The sequence below is a fragment of the Macaca fascicularis genome, chromosome 3 (genome assembly GCF_037993035.2).
Source record: "Macaca fascicularis isolate 582-1 chromosome 3, T2T-MFA8v1.1".
In the NCBI taxonomy this organism is placed as follows: domain Eukaryota; kingdom Metazoa; phylum Chordata; class Mammalia; order Primates; family Cercopithecidae; genus Macaca; species Macaca fascicularis.
The window spans coordinates 29,349,926-29,371,224 of NC_088377.1; the positions used below are offsets into that span (position 1 = coordinate 29,349,926).

Below are 21,299 nucleotides of genomic sequence, written 5' to 3' on the forward strand. Positions count from 1 at the left end.
AATCCCCATCAAAATATCACCATCATTCTTCACAGAATTAGAAAAAACAATTCTAAAATTCATATGGAACCGAAAAAGGCCTGCATAGCCAAAGCAACACTAGGCAAAAAGAACAAATCTAGAGGCATCACACTATCTGATTTCAAACTATACTATAAGGCCACAGTCACCGAAACAGCATGATACTGGTATAAAAACAGGCACACAGACCAATGGAACAGAATAGAGAACCCAGAAATAAACTCAAACACAGCCAACTGACCTTCGACAAAGCAAACAAAAACATAAAGTGGGGAAAGGCCACCCTTTTCAACAAATGGTGCTGGGATAATTGGCTAGCCATGTGTAGGAGAATGAAACTGGATCCTCAACTCAAGATAGCTTAAGGACTTAAATGTAAGACATGAAACTATAAGAATTGTACAAGATAACATTGGAAAAACCCTTCTAGACATTGGCTTAGGCAAGGATTTCATGACCAAGAACCCAAAAGTAAATGCAATACAAACAAAGATAAATAGCTGGGACTTAATTATACTAAAGAGCTTTTGCACAGCAAAAGGAACAGTCAGCAGAGTACATAGACAACCCACAGAGTGAGTGAAAATCTTCACAATCTATACATCTGATGACTAATATGCAGAATCTACAACAAACTCAAACAAATCAGTAAGAAAAAAACAAACGGTCCCATCCAAAAGTGAGCTAAAGACATGAACAGACAATTCTCAAAAGAAGATATACAAATGGCCAACAAACATAGGAAAAAATGCTCAACATCACTAATGATCACGGAAATGCAAATCAAAACCACAACGGGATACCACTTACTCCAGCAAGAATGGCCATAACAACAACAACAAAAAAAAGTAGATGTTGGCATGGATGTGGTGAACAGGGAACTTCTACACTGCAAGTGGGAATGTAAAGTAGTACAGCCACTATAGAAAATAGTGTGGAGATTCCTTAAAGAACTAAAAGTAGAACTACCATTTGATCCAGCAATCCCACTGCTGGATATCTACCCAGAGGAAAAGAAGTCATTGTACAAAAAAGATAATTGCACTTGCATATTTATAGCAGCACAATTTGCAATTGCAAAATCATGGAACCAACCCAAATGTCCATCAATCAACGAGTGGATAAAGAAACTTTGGTATATTTATACAGTGGAATACTACTCAGCCATAAAAAGGAATGAATTAATGGTATTTGCAGAGACCTGGATGAGATTGGGCACTATTATTCTAAGTGAAGTAACTCAGGAATGGAAAACCAAACACCATATGTTCTCACTGATATGTGGGAGCTAAGTTATGATGATGCAAAGGCATAAGAATGACACGACGGACTTTGGGGACTCAGGGGGAAAGAGTGGGAAGGGGATGAGGGATAAAAGACCACAAATTGGGTGCAGTGTATACTACTCAGGTAATGGGTGCATCAAAATCTCACTAGAGAACTTACTCATATAACCAACTACCACCTGTACCCCAATAACTTATGGAAAAATGAAAAAGAAAAAAAGAAATTGCATCTACTGCTCTTTGGTCTTAGCCACAGAAGCAAGATGACAAAGGGAATGTCATAGTTTGGAAAGCCTCCCATTAAGATGCACACATTGTGCCCCTGCTGTGGGTCTAAGGCCTGCCACCTTCAGAAGTGACCTGTGGCAAATGTGGCTACTCTGCCAAGTGCAAGAGGAAGTACAACTCGAGTGCCAAGTCTAAAAGACAAAATACCACTGGGACTGGTGAAGTGAGGCACCTAAGAATTGGCTACCACAGATTCAGCCATAGATTCCGTGAAGGAGCAACACCTAAACCAAAAAAGATAACCGTTGCAGCATCCAGCTCATCTGAAGAATTTCAATGATTAGTCATGTAGTAAATGTTCTGGTTTTTAAATTTTTTAAAAAGAAAAAGAAACTGCATCTACCTCATAACCTAGCAATGAAACAATTACAATCGGATACCTCAATCCCTCACCTTTGTTCAATGAGCTGTCAAACTTTTGGTTCAAAATGTTTGCTTATTGTACTTCAACAAAAAGATTTTTTTAAAAAATCCATATCCCAACTCCAATGATGACAAATGAGACAAAGCCAAAATGAAAAACATTCTATTAGAAAGATAGGACTTTTAAAATGTCAATATCATAAAAGACAGAAATTAAAGGTAAAGACAAAGATTAAGGGAGACTAAAAAAAAATAACCATAAAAATCAGTGCACGCTCCTCGACTGGGCTACTCTATAAGTGAGAAAAAGATGTTATGAAGGAGAGGTTGGGGTCAATTCATAAACTGGAATACAGACAGTGGATTGAATAGATGTGAGAAATTTTCTTTAGTTTGACAACTGTCCTGCTGTTGTGTAGATGAGTGTCCTTGTTTTTAGACAGTGATCAGGTTCAGAAAACTATGATAAATATGTGTGTATGTGAAGAACCAAGAGATGAAGCCAATGGAACAAAATGTAGGTGAACGTGGGTGAAGAGTATACAGGTGTTCTTTGTGCTGTTCTCACAACTGTTATCTTGAAATTCTTCTAAATAAAATGTTTTTTAAATGTTTGTCCAAAATGGCTATGCTCTATTGTAATAAAATTATTCATGTGCTTTAAATTGATAGTGACATTGCTTTGGAAAATCAATAGGATTATGGTATTGGACATGAGAAGTGGTCCAATAATATATGTTAAATGAATCAATGAGCAACCAACTGGAGATTCAGCTAATGCAATCAGAGTTGTCTGCAGTTCACATCACATCACAGTCCAATACGAGGCACTGGGAGGAAGGGAAGACTCTGTCTTGTACTCACAGTTTAGGGGCCCAGGGTCCTTCCCAACAGAGGCTTCATTCTCCTTTGGTGTCCCTGAGTCCTCTGTAATCAGTCAAGAGCTTAAGAGAATTGCACATGGGAGGTTCCCTATGTGTCAGTCTGAAAATGGTCCCATCATTTCTGCTTGCTATGTCACAGAACTCTCACATGGCTACACCTATCTGCAAGGGAGCCTAGAAAGTGTGTTCTACCTGGGGGCTTAGGATAAAGAAGAGAATACAGGTGCTGGCGAGCACTAGCATCTTGGTCGCAATTAGTATCTTATCTCATAAAGATTTGGGGACACTTAGTTAAAAAACAGACAGAAGGAATAACTCCTCCTGAGAAAAGCTAGCTCGGAAAATTATACACACAAATCTTGAAACCAAAGACCCCATCTCGCTCGCTCTCTCTCTCTCTCTTTCTCTCTCTAGCTATCTCTCTCTCCCTAACTCTTTCTTCTCAAGGAGGACAAATAGCCAAGAGGTTAAAGTAAAATTAAATTAGGAAGGAACTGAATATCAGAAACAGTTTTAAGAAAGCAGTCATGGAATTTCTTCTATTAGGGGTATCATGGCATTAAGAATCAAAATACAGGGTCACTGCTGCCTGAAAAAGCTGGGCTGAAGCTCAAGGATGTGCAGAAGTCCAGGAATGGGTTTGTTAGTGCTGTGGACTTGCTTCTCCTATCTCCTACCCATTCCCCTCTCCTTTCTCCTCCTTCAAGGAACATCACTAAGTATGTTTCTTCTATAGAACCTCTTTGTTCCAGAAGCAGTTAATTTTTTACAATTTGCCTCTCTAGCTAATATGAAATGTTTTAGACTGTGACAATTCTTTCTTTTGTATTTTTACATAATTAGAACAATTATTTAAGGCTAAGGAGTACAGTCAGTCTCTATTTAGTATACCTTGCAGTCAGCTCAGTGATAGGCCCATAAAAAGGGATGAAAAATATTTGCTACTTGATTTGCTGCCATTTCTGAAGTTGGATAGGAAGCATGCCTCCTTCAAATTCATGGTCTTAGTTGGGAATCATAAATGCCTGAATTCTCCTCCAGCACACTCTCACAAACACACACTAGTCATGCTTAGTAAATGATACAGCATAGAGTTTTGAATGAAGTTCTAAAGGCATTCTTTGTCATCACGTTCACCTCCCCATCCCACCCCACCCCTGCCCCCACAAGCCCTCTTACAAAATCCTGATGATCTTTCTAAAAAAAAAATGGGTATGTCTAGTATCCTAGACTATCCTAGAATAGAGTATGGCAAAGGCAGCATTCTAGACAATGGGCTGATTTTCAGATTTGGATCCTCTGGGCCCAGATGTAGACTACTATTTTCAGGTAGTGTCTTCCCAGTCCAGTCACCTACAACAACACGTGAAATACTCTTAAACTCAAGAGCTTTGTGAAAATAAAAGGATTAATTTAGACAGAATGGATCTGCACTGGAAAATGAAAATTACATATAGGTTGGTGCAAAAGTAATTGTAGTTTTTGCCGTTGAAAGTCATGGCAAAAACCGCAATTACGTTTGCATCAACCTAATACATTTTACTATATAGTTAATGAATCATAATTATATATGGAATACAAACCATAAATGGCATACATACAGATAAATTATCATAATCATTTACAGTATTCCTCAATAACTCTTTGATGAAAATCCTTAACCAAGGATGATTCAGAAAATCATCACTATTTCAGTTTAATACAGATACAATTTCTCTGTCTCTATCTTTATCCAATTGTGGCATCTTTTCTGTTAAAAGCCATACACTGTTCATGGTTTTACAGGTTTTACAAGTATGTACCAAAGGTCACTGCCTTCTAGCAGAGTTGTCATTCTTACTATCTGCTCATGAGTTTGTGCAATGTTCCATTTAATATCCACTCTTAATACTTACTCTGGGCTGGGTGCAGTGGCTCACGCCTGTAATCCCAGCACTTTGGGAGGCCAAGGCCAGTGGATCACTTGAGGCCAGGAGTTCAAGACCAGCCTGTCCAACATGGCAAAACCCCATCTCTAATAAAAATACAAAACTTAAGCAGGTCTTTAATTCCAGCTACTCAGATAGCTGTCTCGCTGGAACCCGGGAGACGAGGTTGCAGTGAGCTGAGATCACACGGCTACACTCCAGCCTGGGTGACAGAGCAAGATTCTATCTCAAAATAAATAAATAAATAAATAATTCTGCTAAAGTGGTTGTCTTCACTGTTCTCCAATATATCTGGACAATGTCACCCCCCATTTGTCTCTATTCTGAGCCCTCTGTGCGCCTTAGGGAGAATGCACTTTGAGTCCCCCCTGTGTTAAGGTGATAAAGAGGATTTTATTTTCCTCATATTTGAAGAGGAAGAAAACCCACCTAATGAAAGCAGAGCTAAAAATACATTTCCTCCTGGCAACAGGGATGCTGTGCTCACTACTCGGAAATAGCATCAACTTTTGACCTAGAAGTTGCAGCTCCAGAGTCTAACTGTATGATGCTGCTCAATATCGAGTGGGCAACATTAGCATGTGTGTTTTGTTTATATTTCTATGGGCAATTAGCAAAGTACTGGGGAAAAATTACTTTCTGAAACGTATAGAAAAGTTAGATCGGTACCAAATCTAGATTACCAGGTGTTTTAGAGGAGAGTTGCATTTTGCAAGTCAATGTTTCTACCTTCTCAGATTTCTCAGCTGAAACATCTCAAGAGAAAAGAAACATTATATATTTGTATACATTGTGTTTATAATGTTCATGTAAAGACTGTTTACAAGTGTTTGGTTGTTGCGGAAAGTCAGGGATCCTGAACAGAGGGACTGGCTGAACCTGCGGCAGAAGAACATAAATTGTGAAGATTTCATGGATATTTATTAGTTCCCCAAATTAATACTTTTATAATTTCTTATGCCCGTCTTTTTTTTTTTTTCACGATGATAATGATATTTTATTTTGTAGAGTGCTTCTAAATATGTAATATTTGGAAATACAGACTTCTAGTTGACTATCACCCTTATAGCAATCTTGTATTATACAGAAGTCAGCATATGTTTTTAAATTCACTTGCATACTCATTTAATTAGTTCTCCTAACATTTACTGAGCATCTTCTATGCACCGTACCCCATTTTATGCTCTGGAAATAAGAATATGAATGAGACACCTCTCTTATTTAATAGATTGAGAAGAAAAACAATCTTTGATGAGAGACAAACATACAAACAATTATCTGTGTTCTGTGAGCCTAATATATTTTGTTGAATACATGGATAAACATATAAGCTAAAATTTTAATTTTCACCATTTTAAATTGACATTCTATAATTCAAACCACACTATATACATAATATCCCAAAATTCCCACGTGATCCCAGTAAATGATGGGAAGATTGTGAAATAGGTAGCACAACCTATCTGCAGGAATAATAATTTCTTATTTTAACTGTGCACATAGTCATAGCCTTCCTCTCAATTTTCTTATAAAATGCTTAAAAGAGGGGCTTAATTGTTTTGAGTATTATTAATTATTGTTTCTGAAGAGGATGATAATATCTTGCAGAAGACAAGACTTAATAAGCTTAAAATTTCATTGAATTTAGCAGATGGCTTTGCTACTGATACATTGAAAGGCACTGTTTAAATGACAATATTTCACATTTTATTCTTGAGATCAGCAGCTCAAGCCACTGCTCTGCCTATGGAGTAGCCATTGTTTTATCCCTTTACTTTCTTATAAACTTGTTTTCACTTTACTCTATGAACCAACCCTAAGTTCTTTCTTGCACAAGATCCAAGAACCCTCTCTCGAGGTCTGGATCAGGACCCCTTTCCGGTAACAGTGCTAAAAACAACACAAATCCTTGAGAACATAAACACGTTGAAAATCTGTATTATATGCCTGTCATGTTCTGTTTTTTACATACATCTTATCATTTTATGCTCAAAACTCCATAAAAACAGGCCTTTTTATTATCACAATTTTAAAGATGAGAAAACCCCCAAGTTTACAAAGCTCAAGTACAGTCCAGAATCACACTAAGACTAAATGACAAAGAATTAAACACAGACTTGCTGAAGTTCAAAACACATTGTAATAAGGAAAATAGAACACAATATCCATTTTAAGTATACTCAAAGAAAACTACGTGATAAACTGTTATCTAATAGTTACGTCTACTTTGCTGTTTTTGAAAGGTGTACCTTATCACTTTTATTCACCTGGTGCTTTTGATAAATATCAGAATTTCTCCATCTTGGACATAGTGACATTAAGGATTATATTTATTTTTAAACTTTAAGAAATACTTCATAAACATTTTAGAAAGCATCAAACATTGCTTTGTGAAACTTATAAGAAACTTATATATAAACAATATTTCCCCCAAATGCATATATTTATATATGCATAAAACCTTGAATATATGTATATATTGAATGTATATATATTCTATATATAGAGAGAGAAAATCTTGTATCTCTGTGTCTGTGTGTATGTGTGTGTATGTATATGTATATATAGGGTTTTTAGGAACAGCAGCTTAGAGGGAGCCATGGCATGCAAGTTTTTTAAAATTTGGCATTTTCTTTTTCTACTTTTGCTTTTAGATTCCCTATGTAAGCTACATAAGAAATAAGTAGCAGATAATTGTTTTTTATCTTTTTAATAAAAATTTTGTTCTGTTTATTGCCAATATGTCATTACATACATTTTACTATATAGTATATATGCAAGGACCACAAGTAAAGTATATTAATAACACATTAAAAAGTAAAGATGCCAAACAAGATTACAAGAGTGATATCATTTTGAACAGAGGTCTCAGAACTGTGTCATCAGTGGTGTCCTAGTAAACATTTTAATTGGTAACTTGGATGGGCATATGGAGAACAAGCTCTTACATTCATTAAATTTGTGGGTCACTGGAATCTTGAAGGGTTAGTGAATGCATTGCAGAATAATTATAATACAGAAATGATCTTTACAACGTGTAATGATGGGCTGAATTGAACAAATTAGATGTAGTAGAGAGGCACACATGGAAGATACCATACTTGGATCCAAATTACAAATGCTGTAAGTACTGAATTAGCATCAGCATGGGACAAAAATGTTTAAGTGATTTACACGACAGTAAATTCAATGTGAGCTAGCCTGTGATGTGGCTTTCAAGGACCCTAATCAGGCAAGCTCAGAAAAAAAATAAAGTGAACTCAACTGAGTGTGTATTATTTCTGTTCAGATATTTCTGTTCAGATAATACGTGGGGCTATTATTGTTAATTCTGACTACAGTATTTTCTTTTTTTTTTTAATTTATTTATTATTATTATACTTTAAGTTGTAGGGTACATGGATTTCATGGATATTTATTAGTTCCCCAAATTAATACTTTTATAATTTCTTATGCCCATCTTTACTGCAATCTCTGAACATACATTGTGAAGATTTCATGGACACTCATCACTTCCCCAATCAATACCCTTGTGATTTCCTATGGCTGTTTACACTTTAATCTCTTAATCCCATCATCTTCGTAAGCTGAGGAGGATGTATGCCTCAGGACCCTGTGATGATTGCGTTAACTGCACAAATTGTTTGTAAAGCATGTGCGTTTGAACAATATGAAACCTGGGCACATTGAAAAAAGAACAGGATAACAACAATGTTCAGGGAACAAGGGAGATAAACACTTTAAACTCTGACTGCTGGTGAGCCGGATGGAACAGAGCCACATTTCTCTTCTTTCAAAAGCAAATAGGAGAAATATTGCTGAATTCTTTTTCTCAGCAAGGAACATCCCTGAGAAAGAGAATGCGCCCTGAGGGTAGGCCTATAAATGGCCCCCTTGGAGGCAGCTGTCTTTCACAGTCGAAGCCAAAGGGACGAAATAAGCCCCGGTCTCCTGTAGCACTCCCAGGCTTATTAGGACAAGGAAATTCCCGCCTAATAAATTTTGGTCAGACAGGTTGTCTGCTCACAAACCCTGTCTCCTGATAAGACGTTATCAATGACAATGTGTGCCTGAAACTTCATTAGCAATTTTAATTTTGCCCCCTCCTGTGGTCCTGTGATCTTGCCCTGCCTCCACTTGCTTTGTGGTATTTTATTACCTTGTGAAATATGTGATCTCTGTGATCCACACCCTATTCGTGCACTCCCTCCCCTGTTGAAAATCGCTAATAAAAACTTGTTGGTTTTACGGCTCAGGGAGCATCACGGAACCTGCCAACATGTGATGTCTCCCCTGGACACCCAGCTTTAAAATTTATCTCTTTTGTACTCTTTCCCTTTATTTCTCAAACCAGCCGAGATGCTTACAGAAATAGAAAAGAACCCATGTTAACTATCTGGGGCAGGTTCCCCCGATACTTGGTTTTAATAAATGTAAGAGTTTGCAATAGTCTTTCATGTGAGAATACTCATGCCATCACACTCAGAAGTGACTAGAATGATGTTGATTCACGACAGTACAGTTTTCTGCTTACTTATCTCTGGTTTATGGTTTGGCACATTTTCTAACTTTAATCCATTAATTCAGTCACTACACAACCCAATGAGGCTAAGGCTGTGGAGTTAAAATTGAGCATGAATCAGTTATAGTTTCACTCTGTTTTATAACAATGCATTAAAACTTTTATCTTGATTAGTCTTCCTACATATCCATCTCAAGGGTTATAGGTGAAATCAGACAAGATATTCATCACCACAATTTGAAAAACAACTCTAAATGCATGCCCTGACTTGGATCAAAAGCACTAATTGCCACAGGAAAGATGACATGCTTTAACTGGTTTACAAATCTTATGGTAGCATTGATAAATAGAACCTTTCTTCTGTCACTTACAATATCATAAATTTTCAGAAGATACACATGGGCTTTTGACTATGGTAAATAAGTTTAACCCATCATTTAAATAATCCCTTTTTATTATGAAAATCATGCTGTATTATGTGCTATAATTACAATTCCTCATTCAAATATAGTGACTCAGCATACCACCTAATCAAGATCAACACTGCATTTCTCACTGCCTTTATTTCCACCTTTGTCAAACCCAACAAGTGCAACAGTACCTGCACTCAAGGATTTAGCAAATATGTAGTCACTTTTTATGTCAGAGTAACTGACTTTAAGTTTTATGAATCATTTGATCAAGGAACACTATGCTTCTTAAAGTCTATTTTAAGTTTCTAACATACTCATGATGTACTAATATGTGCTATAGATATACAAAATTAATATCAAAGACATGATCCACTGGATTAGTCAGAGTTCTACAGAAAAACAGAACTAATAGGATGAAACTTTCTCTCTCACTCTCTCTCTCTCAGAAATTGACTCATTTCATTATGGAGGCTATGTCCCAAGTTCTTCAGTCAGTAAGCTGGAGACCCAGGAGAGTCAACAGTGCTGGCTCCAGTCTGAAGGTTGGCAGGCTCAAGACCTGGGGAGAGCCAATGTTTCAGCTCAAAGCAGTCAGGCAGGAGGAGTTCCCTCTTACTCAGCCTTTTGTTGTATTCAGGTTTTCACTGATTGGTTGAGTCACACCTACATTAGAGAGGGCCATCGGCTTGACTCACTTTACCAATATGGTTAATCTCACCCAGAAACACCTGCAAAGACACACCCAGAATAATGTTTAACTGAATGTCAGGGCACTTGTACCCTAGTCAAAGTGACACATAAAACTAACCATCATACCCACATATACACATTAAAAAACATTATTTAGGGAAGAAATAAGATAACAAAAAATAGTAAAAATGACAAAATCATATAATTTAGTGCTAAATTACATGGTAAAGGCTATAATTCCTACATAACTTCAGAAGGGGAGTAATCAGAGAACTACTAATTAAAAATTGTACAATAAATATGTTTAATTTGTGTACAAGTGATTAAGACCAAAAAAATTACAGAAAAAATAATAATATAAAAATAATCTTTTGTTTATTACTAAAAGATACAAAAGATAAAATGCCTAAAATAACCTAAAAATTAAAAAAAAAATCAAGTACAGAGATGGGAGAGAAAAATAACAGACTACCTCAGCATTTTTTAATATGAATCTTGATAGCATTTTATACCTCCATGTGAAAAGAATGCTTTGGATGAGAGAAAATGGCTTTTGATGCCACATATTCTGTAAACACCTGCTGTTCGTAAGTGTTTCAGCAAATAATTCAACCTGCTGGGAATCCTTGGGTTATAATTTTTATATTCATAGCTCCTCAAAAATTTTTAGAGATTTTCAGCAAAAGAGGAAAAGCAAATAATGCCAAGCTGAATAATATCTGAGAGTAATGAGTATTATTCACTGCTTTAGTTTCTGTGCATTACCCATCAGATTCTATTCTTTCACAGGTAGTATTTTAATGCAAGTGGTACAAAGAAGAATATCACATTCATTTACTTCTCCCAAGGATTAGGCAATGGTGTGTAAGCAATCCCATTGGCCAATCTTGACAGCAGTTTTTACTGTGAACTAATAATAGAAATTATTATGCAAAAGTCTGACAATATCTCCCTAATATTTCTTGAAGGCATCAATCCCAAACAGCCTCAAGGTTATCAAAGTGCCTACAGCTGAAAGCACATTACCTTTCTTTAATTTTTGCTTTTACAGTAATTCTAGATCAACACTCTGAGTTGATCAGACCACTATTTTCTAGAGGTTTAATAGCCCAGCAGAGGCTAACTGAATGCCCTCTAACCACAAATAAGAATGACAAAATCTACTCCATTTTTGCTGATTCCCCTAAACTGTCTTAAGACAATAATTTTCTGACTGGTCACTCCTTTGCAGGGATCAGATGAACTGAAGCTGCCCCGTCTCTTTAAATTTTCCTGGCATCCAGAGCAGCCTTTCTCAACTAGGGTTCTGAGAGAGAATCAAACTCAATGCCATGAGGCAACTACTGTATGTACAATGAATTGCCTGGGTCCCTGTGCATCTAAAATGATACCAGCTAAAGACCACCTATGGAAAATAGTCACACAGTGATTTCATTTTCTCTAGGGTTTAATCCTTTTAATAAAGCCAAATTGAGAAACACTGATAGAGTAAGGGGATAAAATGGTATAACATATTTAAGATACACATCCTGGCCCAGCGACTTCTTAAATGGCTTTCCTTCTGCATTTAACCAAAAAAACCATGGTAATATCCATCACTTAATCAAAAATTACCAGATATGCCGAGAGACAGCACAAAGGGCCAAAAATCGAGGAAAAACAAAAACAGATAAAATACATAAGATGAAAAAGAAAGCAAGTATATTTAAATACAGTTTAATATACACTTTTTTTTAAGACACAAGGTCTTGTTCTGTGGCATAGTAGCATAATCATTGCTGACCAAAATCTCTAACTTGGGCTCAAGTGATCCTCCTGCCTCAGCCTCTTGAGTAGCTAAGACTACAGGCACATGCTATCACACCCAGCTATGTTTTAAATTTTTTGTAGAGACTGTGTCTCACTATGTTACCCAGGCTAGTCTCAAACTCCGGTCTCAAGCAATCCTCCTCCCTCAGCCTCCCAAAATGCTGGGATTACAGGTTTAAGCCATTGCACCCAGCCCTAAAAATATCTTTTAAACTCGGAATAAGCGAATCATGTATTTGTTTTGAATATATTAAATAACAAGATTCAGTAGCAAGTCTAATAATAAGTTCAATGTCAAAATAGAAATGAGTATAATTATTTTGAAATATCTGTAATGCAATATAAAAATATCTATAATTCTATAAGTGACAAAGTAAGAGATACTGGAAATACTCTTCAAGTTAACACTATATTCACAATCAAAAGAGATCTTAAATTTTAATTAGACGTTCATGAATAATAAATAGACCTGGCAAGTTGATTTAGTAGACCTGTCATCCCCTAGGACCCCAGGGTCCTTCCTTCAGTGAAACCTCTCCCTCTGGCCAACTGAAGAACTATAAAAAAGTTTGTGGAGGACTGCAAGAGAAGTACTAGAGGGCAGCCTTGGAAGTGGGGTATGTCATTTCCACACATATTCCCTGGCCAGAGCTTAGACATAGAGTCCCACCTATCTGCAAGGAAGCTGGAAACTTGTTTAGCTCTGAAGGGAAGAGGAAAAAGAATTCTCTTTTCTTCAGGTACTGAGCACAATCAGCATGATTAGCGGCAACTGGGTCAATACAACATAATCATATAGGGCCAAATGTAGAAGAACAACAAAATCTGTGGAGAGGCAGAAAAGGAGTAGGTTTGACAAAGGAGAAAAACCCAAGTCAACATTAGGGTACTGGTGATAAAAATATCAATCTTCCTCTTGCCAGCTGTGTGAATTTACACATGAAAGTAGGAATGCAAAAAAAAAGGATATATCTAATATTCAGCTTTTGACTACCGAAAAAACTCAAAGAAACTCTTGAATCCACAGTGAAGCATTAGTCGTGCAAGCCAGCCTATTTTGATAAAGAAAGGTGGTCTCTAAACTATAAAAGCTTCGTTCTCATGTCAGGAGCCAAACCTAGATGACTTAACTTGAATCACAGAGTTTTACTAAAAGCTCTAGGATACAATAAGTATTCAATGTAAAAGACATTCATTTAATTCAGTAAAAATGAAATAAATATTTAGAAGGAATTTCAGTAGGATGAAAATATAGCCTGGGTCTTTGAGAAGGAACTTGGTTTCCCAAACTTAAATTCCAATAAAGAAGAAAAAAAAAAAAAAGACAGAACCCTTGACAGAGACTCTAGATTATTTGAGAGAGAGGATCAGAATGTCCAGCGTTGTCCCCCTTTCTCCACTGAATGCATCAGGAAGTGGGTGTGAAAGGCGAGACACAAACAGACGGTAGTGAGCAGCATATTCTCCATGAGCAACATTTGGTATGTAGGAGATCTTGGAGTTCTCATGACCCAAGATGTGGAACTTGAGAGACTTGATGTTGAGAAATTTGAAGGATCTGGTACTGGGAGAGTGAGACCATAAAACACAGGACCCTAGAAAACCCAAACTGAAAGGACTATCACATCAACAGGTGGTCTCAGCAAGAAGCCCAAATAGATTGGTGGGATTATCTATGCCTTAGTGAACACCAACCCAAGGGAAGCAGGCACTGAACAGGTTAATCATTCCCCAGTGTTGAGAAGGCAGCCCCACACCAGAAGACTCCTGCATACTGAATTAAACAATCCAATCTTCTCTTGGAATAAACATGCCATCTTGGGGGAAAGAGGAGAAGTGAGAGCTTGTGAGAAGCGGGGAGAGAGTCTTGATAGGAAGTTTGAACTTTGAAATAATATTTTATTCTACCACCCATCTAAAGACTAATTAATCACAAATGCTAAACCAATCAGAAGAAAACTTTTGTTAAACCAGAAAAGGTTGTTACCTCTCATAGACAAGTTAAGTGTTTTCTACCACATTCATGCTTCCACCGGCAGCAGAACTGGGCTATGCAGAGCTACATGCAATCAACTATAGCAAATAAAAGAGGCAGCATGTTTTGTGCAGATCCGTATTGTAGTGTATACTTTAACCCCAAAAGACAGAAAGGAATTAGAGGTAGTTCATGTCTCCCTTGAACTTATACTCCAAGAACATAGTTGTATGTTCTTAGGGAATTTTTCCATAAGATAAATGGAAAAATAGAAATAGGTATAAGCAGCAGGTAGCATAAAGTAGAGATGGATAAAATGGGAGGAAGACAAGCATCCTTGGAAAAGGAAAGCATGTTGGGTTTTAGAGAATGAATAAGAGTTCATCATGTGTTAGGAAGAATTCCCTGCAGGTAAACATAACAATCAGCCACATGCACAGAAGAGCAGGAGAGCTGAGAATGTTCAGTTTAGTCTCACTGCAGCAGGATAGAGAAACCTAATCTTCAGACACAATTCCATTCTCTGGTGACTAATGTTTTAGCTTAGAGAATAGAAACTACTTTTGTTTCAAGATGTTAAAATTATATTTTTAGGGAGAATATATTTGACAGTATAATGGAGGGGGCAAGCTATAGTATTGTTCAACTAGCAAATCTTAGAAGTGACATTTCAAAAATAAATTTGTGTGATTATTGCTCTTCTCTTTAATCCAGAAAATAGACTCCAGATGGTTACAAATGTTTATTTCTAAGATGTAAAAGATGAGATATCTTTTCACTCTATCCAGTCTCAAGGTCTTAAGCAATGTCTACTTTTAAACAATTACACCATGCTTGATGCCACTAATTAACTGTTTTGTTTTAAAATGCCTTTGCTATTGAAATGTTTATTCACATTATTTTGTGTCATAGTGAGAGTAATGTGCATTTATCGGTCAGGCATTGTGGCTCACACCTGTAATCCCAGCATGTTGGGAGGCCGAGGTGGACAGATCACGAGGTCAAGAGATCAAGACCATCCTGGCTAACACGGTGAAAACCCGTCTCTACTAAAAATATTTTAAAAATTAACTGGGCGTGGTGGCGGGCACCTGTAATTCCAGCTACTCAAAAGGCTGAGGCAGCAGAATCACTTGAACCTGGGAGGCGAGGTTGCAGTGAGCCGAGATCACGCCACTGCATTCCAGCCTGGGCGACAGAGTGAGACTCTGTGTCAAAAAAAAAGAAAAGAAAAAAGAAAGCCATTATCTAGCATATTCTTTATAAATTTTGCCCAAAGATTATTATGCTGTATTCTTTTTAAGTGGTAGTTTAAAATGATTACATTTCAAATGTCTCAACAGTATTTTGATTATTTTATTCAGCTGAAATTCAAAGATTAAGTTGAAGAATACAATCTTGATTTTATAGATAAAGAAATGCTTTCAGGCCATGACCAAGATTGTGAGGGCTGGTCTTATAAATACATGGTATGACATGAGGATTCTAGAAAGTTCCACCTGCCCAAATATATTTCGTCTACTTGCCAGGGCACCAAGTATGCTTTACTAAAAATTCATAGCTTTTGATTTCAAACATTTGTTGACCATCATTAATCCTTTACTAAAGTGCCAATATCCCTGCAAGGGATCTTTTAATGTCTACATTAAAAGTCATTATCAAAGAATAACTTTCAATAGCATTTCCCAACAGGTATCTGGTACATGACTAAGAGGTTCCATGATCAGATATGATGAAGAAATACTGAACATTATTTTTCTCTCTTACAGAGTCACAATATATGTGCATATATATATATTCCTTCATTAGCATATGAAAGACTCTGAAGAGTTCAACAATTATTTTTTAAAGGAATTTTAAACTTCTCAAAACTTAGCAAATCCAAAACTCTTAACTCTTATAGCTCCAATGGCACTTATGACTGCTATGAGAATTATAATAACAGCTAGCTGAGAGCAAGATGCCAGAATTAAACAAAAGACTGACAACTGTAGTGGAGCCAGAAAGGAGCACTCAAATGGCTAAGAAAGCGCTGAGAGTGAAGATGAAATTTTCCCAAGGAAAAACTGGACTTGTTCAACTCTTTTTCTTGGACGAGTTCTAGGGTCGATCCAAACCATTGGATGGATAAAATTCATCTTGTCTAGGCAGCTTCATTTCAACACAGCTAAGTCCCCACATGATCTCATCCATTGAAATGCATTTTAAGGTTATATCACTATTATCTAAAGACCGCACAAGAAGCCATCATATAGATTCCATTCCTGTACTTGCTATTTGGAAGAAGTCAAGCATGTTGTCTATTATCTTGTTCAGTGTCTCTTATATAAAGCACCACATTGAAAATGCTTTTCAGAACTTAGCACTAAAAACAGTTTTGCCTTCCCTGAGGAACTGAAATCCTCTTTCCTTTCTGAAAAGGAGCAATAGGTCTTTCTACTTGCTTTGATAGCAGGAAACCCAAAGCTTAATAGCAGCACAAGTAATAATAACCACATAGGCCTTTATGGCCTGAAAGATTTTTTTTTTTTTTTTTTTTTTGAGAAAGTTATCCCTCTATCACTCAGGCTGGAATGCAGTGTGCGATCTCGGCTCACTGAAGCCTCACCTGTTGGACTCAAGCAATCACCCCACCTTAGCCTCCCGAGTAGATGGGACTACCTAGTAGCTTAGCACCACCACATCTGGCTAATTTTTTTTATTTCTGTAGCGACGGGGTTTTGCCATAATACCCAGGCTGGTCTCGAACTCCTGATCTCAAGTGATCCACCCATCTTGGCCTCCCAAAGTGCTGGACTTACAGGTGCGAGCCACCACACCGGGTCAAAAGTTTTTTCTTGACTCCCTACTCTTATTAATGCCTCCTCTGGTCATGACTGAATTTCTCAATCTCCATTTGTTTGTTGTGTGTGCTTGTCACAAATCATTGCAAACCCATTCAGAAATGTGAGAGATGATAAGCGAGAAGATGGAAAGATTAAAAAAGACAAACAGAGGCCAGGCGTGGTGGCTCATGCCTGTAATCCCAGCACTTTGGGAGGCCAAGGCAGGTAGATCATGAGGTCAGGAGATCAAGACCATCCTGGCTAACACGATGAAACCCTGTCTCTACTAAAAATACAACAAAATTAGCTGGGCGTGGTGGTGGGCACCTGTAGTCCCAGGTTCTCGGGAGGCTGAGGCAGGAGAATGGCGTGAACCAGGAAGGTGGAGCTGGCAGTGAGCCCAGATCGTGCCACTGCACTCCAGCTCTCATCATCGCTTGGGTTGAAGGAATTCCATTGTAGATAGGCTGAGAAATAACCTCCCAACAGTCAGTGAGCACACACCAGGGATAGGCCAAAGAACTTAGGAGGTAACATCCAGGAAAGACTGTCTCCTTTGCGGATCTGCAGAGGGCTACGAGTCTGTTAACCCATTCTGCTGAAAACAACAGATTGGCTAATAAGGCAAAGTTAGGGTGAGACATGACTCGGAGAGTAGATAAACACACATACACACACACACATACCAAACACAAACGTACTCAGCGAATGTGTTTGGGTGAGGAGGAGTGAATTTGAAGGGGAAACCCCAAATTACCTATTCAGAATACATTCTGTAATAAGGAGAAATTGTAGGACAAGAATTTGTTTTACAAAGGGCTCCAAAACATGCAGCAAATATACAGTTGATTGGTCCCATCATAGGAACCACATTCAGATACGATTTCTGAATAGCACTGCCAACTTTATTGTCCAATAGTAGCCTGAACTATCAGTATTTTAATGTTATGACGTGGAGTCAAAAAGCCCTTTCTCATGCCTGAGAGACCAGCAGGCAGACAGTAAGTACCAGAATCTTTACAGATGGGGAAGCTATATCAGGAGTGTCGATTTTGATTCTAATTTTCCAAAGGCACAATTATCTGCTGATCTGAAGGGCTCCTTGCATGTGATACCTTATAGTGTAACTATTCTGCAGAAATTATTGGAGCGAGGGGTAACATTATTGCTTCTGTAATTTTCCCAATGGAAACTGCATCTATTTATTCATCTCAACAGACACGAATAGCTTTCCATGCCTAGTCACTGGGGCTGAGGGTTTACAAAACCAAATAAAGCACAGTCCTTGCCTTAAAAAGGCTAAGGGTTCCAAAGTTCTGGTCTTATTTTTGTAAACTGACCTTTAGTCTCTCAAAATCCTTGCCCTGCTGAGGTAGAGACAGGGTGAAGTATGCAGCTGTGAGTGGTATGATATTCTTAATGAGTGCACTTGTTTTCAGCTTTTTATTATTAACAACTTGGTTCTAAAGCCCCCGTATGTACTCAGAACTGAAAAACTACAGCAACAACAACTGGCTTTTATCTTAAGGCCTTTACATGTATCAGTTCATTTCCTCCACAGCCCATGGGATCTGACTGGCAGCTCTTGGCACTTGCACACACCCTTCTTCCCCTTCTTAGGACGTTCGGAGTTCGCAGCCCATGTTGCTTTTCTTTTTTTTTTTTTTTTTTTTTTTTTTTTTTTTTTTTTTTTTTTTGAGACACCTGTTTCATCCAGACTGGAGTGCAGTGGCATGATCATAGCCCACTGCAGCCTCAACCTCCCAGGCTCAAGCAATCCTACCACCTCAGCCTCCTGAGTAGCTGGGACTACATGTGCACGCCACCACGCCCGGCTAATTTTTGTATTCGATCTTGTTGTTTTTTCCACACCACACTGCATGTGTGTGCTGAACTTTCAGTCTGCCCATAAACCCGGTCAGCCCAACATCTCACTGAACCACTGCTCTTCTGTCACTCCAGGACCACAGCGGGCATGAGGCTTCTCTACAATAATTGTAGTCTGCCCAGGCTACTTCCAACCAAGCAAGATATGAGTTCCTCTGCTCTCAGATTCACCCAGTGGGTCAGACATTCCTATAATTTCTCCAACCCTAACCCTACAGAGACCTAAATCTTGAGAGACAAAATGGTGCCCTACCAGCTTTAGAAACTCACACCAGCTGCTAACTATCTCGCTTCCTTTTCTTAATTCTGAAGCTCCACTCACACGCCAAGAATATTTTAAAAATTAAAAAGACAAAAAAAACTTCTCTGTGTGTCAGAAAAACTGGCTTTGAATCTATTCTCACCCTGCTGTGTTGTTTATGGATAAATTTGATGTATTCTTTCTGCAGGCTTTGAAAACTGATGCTAAAAATCTTGCTTTGGGGAGATTTATAAAAACTTTTTCTGGTTCAAAAATTAGGTTCTTCATTCAAAGTTGAGGCTTTCTTTTTTTTTTTTTTCTTTTTTTTTGAGATGGAGTCTTGCTCTGTTGCCCAGGAGGCTAGAGTGCAGTGGCATGATCTTGGCTCACTACAACCTCTGCCTCCCAGGTTCAAGTGATTCTCCTGCCTCAGCCTCGCGAGTAGCTGAGATTATAGGCACGTGCCACCACACCCAGCTGATTTTTGTATCTTTAGCAGAGATGGGGTTTCACCATGTTGGCCAGGCTGGCCTCAAACTTCTGACCTCAGGTGGTCCACCCACCTTGGCCTCCTAAAGTGCTGGGATTACAGGCGTGAGCCACCGCACCCAGCTAAAACTTAGGCTTTTAAGATCTTTATTACTTCCATGATTTCCAAATAATAAACTGTCTTCTTTGCTTGGCTAAATCTGTTTTTCCTCTTAAATATCGGATGCCACTGACTGCAAGGGTAAAGACCATACAACATTGAGGAAAAAAATGTGGAAAAGAAAAATATCTGTTTTAATTATCTCAAAATTTTATTCTGAGACAAATATAATTAAGCACCCAGTCCAATACATGCATTTCCTCTTGAAACTCTATTTCTCTTTTAAGTAACCTTTTTACTGATGTGTCACTTACAAACAGAAAAGCACACAGATTATAAATGTACAGCTTGATGAATGTTCACCAAGTGAAATATACCCTTGTCACTGCCATAGGTCAGGAAGTCGAATGTGAACAGTCTCCCACCCACACCCCAAAAGAACTTACTATGATGACTCCCATCATTATTCATTAACTTTACTAGTTTTTTAACTTCATGTAAGTGGCATCACACACTGTGCTTTTTTAGATCTGGGTTATTTCTCTCAAATTACATATGTGAGACTCATCCCACAGTGTTGCACATGGCAATAGCTTATTCATTTTTATTGCTTTGTGGATTTCCCTTGTATAAAATTTATTTACTCATTTTACTGCTGATAGACATTTTCGTTGTTTCCAGTTGAAGGTTATTGTAAACAAAGATGCTAAGAACATTCTTCTACATGCCTTTTGGTATGCATATGTTTGTATTTCTGTTAGTAATACACCTAGGAAAAGTACTACTAAATCATAGGATTATGTGTTTAGCTATATAGTAGATATTGCCACACAATTTTTTGAAGTGGTTTTAGCAATTTGAACTCTCATTAACATTTGAGAATTCCAATGACTCCTTGTTTGCATTAACATTTAATATTGTCAGTTTTTGTTTTGTTTTGCTTTGCTTTTTGAGACAGAGTCTCGCTCTGTCACCCAGCCTGGAGTGCAGTGGCATGATCTCGGCTCACTGAAACCTCCACCTCTCCGGTTCAAGCAATTCTTCTGCCTCAGCCTCCCAAGTAGCTGGGACCACAGGCAAGCGCCACCACGCGCAGCTAATTTTTGTATTTCTAGTAGAGATGGGGTTTCACCATATTGGCCAGGCTAGTCTCAAACTCCTGACCTCATGATCCACCTGCCTCAGTGTCCCAAAGTGCTGGGATTACAGAAGTGAGCCACCGCGCCGGCCATAATGTCAGTTTTTTTAATGATAGCTGTTCTCATGATTGAGTAGTGGTATCTTACTGTGTTTTAACTTGCATTTCCCTGATGAATAAGATACCTTTTCATGTGCTTATTTGCTATTTGGATGTACTTTTTGTGAAGTGTTTGTTAGAGCCATTTGTCATTTTTCTATTCATTTTCTATTACCTAATCTTTGGTCTCCAAAGGGATGGAATTCTCTTATTAGCTATCCTGAGGTGCAAACTGATCCAGGGAATTGGAAATTCAACCAAGATCTCACGGGGTAGAAGAGGAAATGTTTAAAAATGAAGCAGTAGGAAGCTAGGCAGACAAAAAGAAAATGTAATGGTCA

The 21,299-nt window shown here is 37.9% G+C and overlaps 1 protein-coding gene and 1 pseudogene across 2 annotated transcripts in view; one reads left to right on the forward strand and one right to left on the reverse strand.

Annotated features, from left to right (window-relative positions):
- Positions 1-21,299, reverse strand: part of CHODL (chondrolectin) — a 459,390-nt gene that overhangs the window by 376,218 nt on the left and 61,873 nt on the right. The gene's annotated exons all lie outside the window — the stretch shown is intronic.
- On the forward strand, positions 1,571-1,887 carry LOC123572392 (large ribosomal subunit protein eL37 pseudogene; annotated as a pseudogene).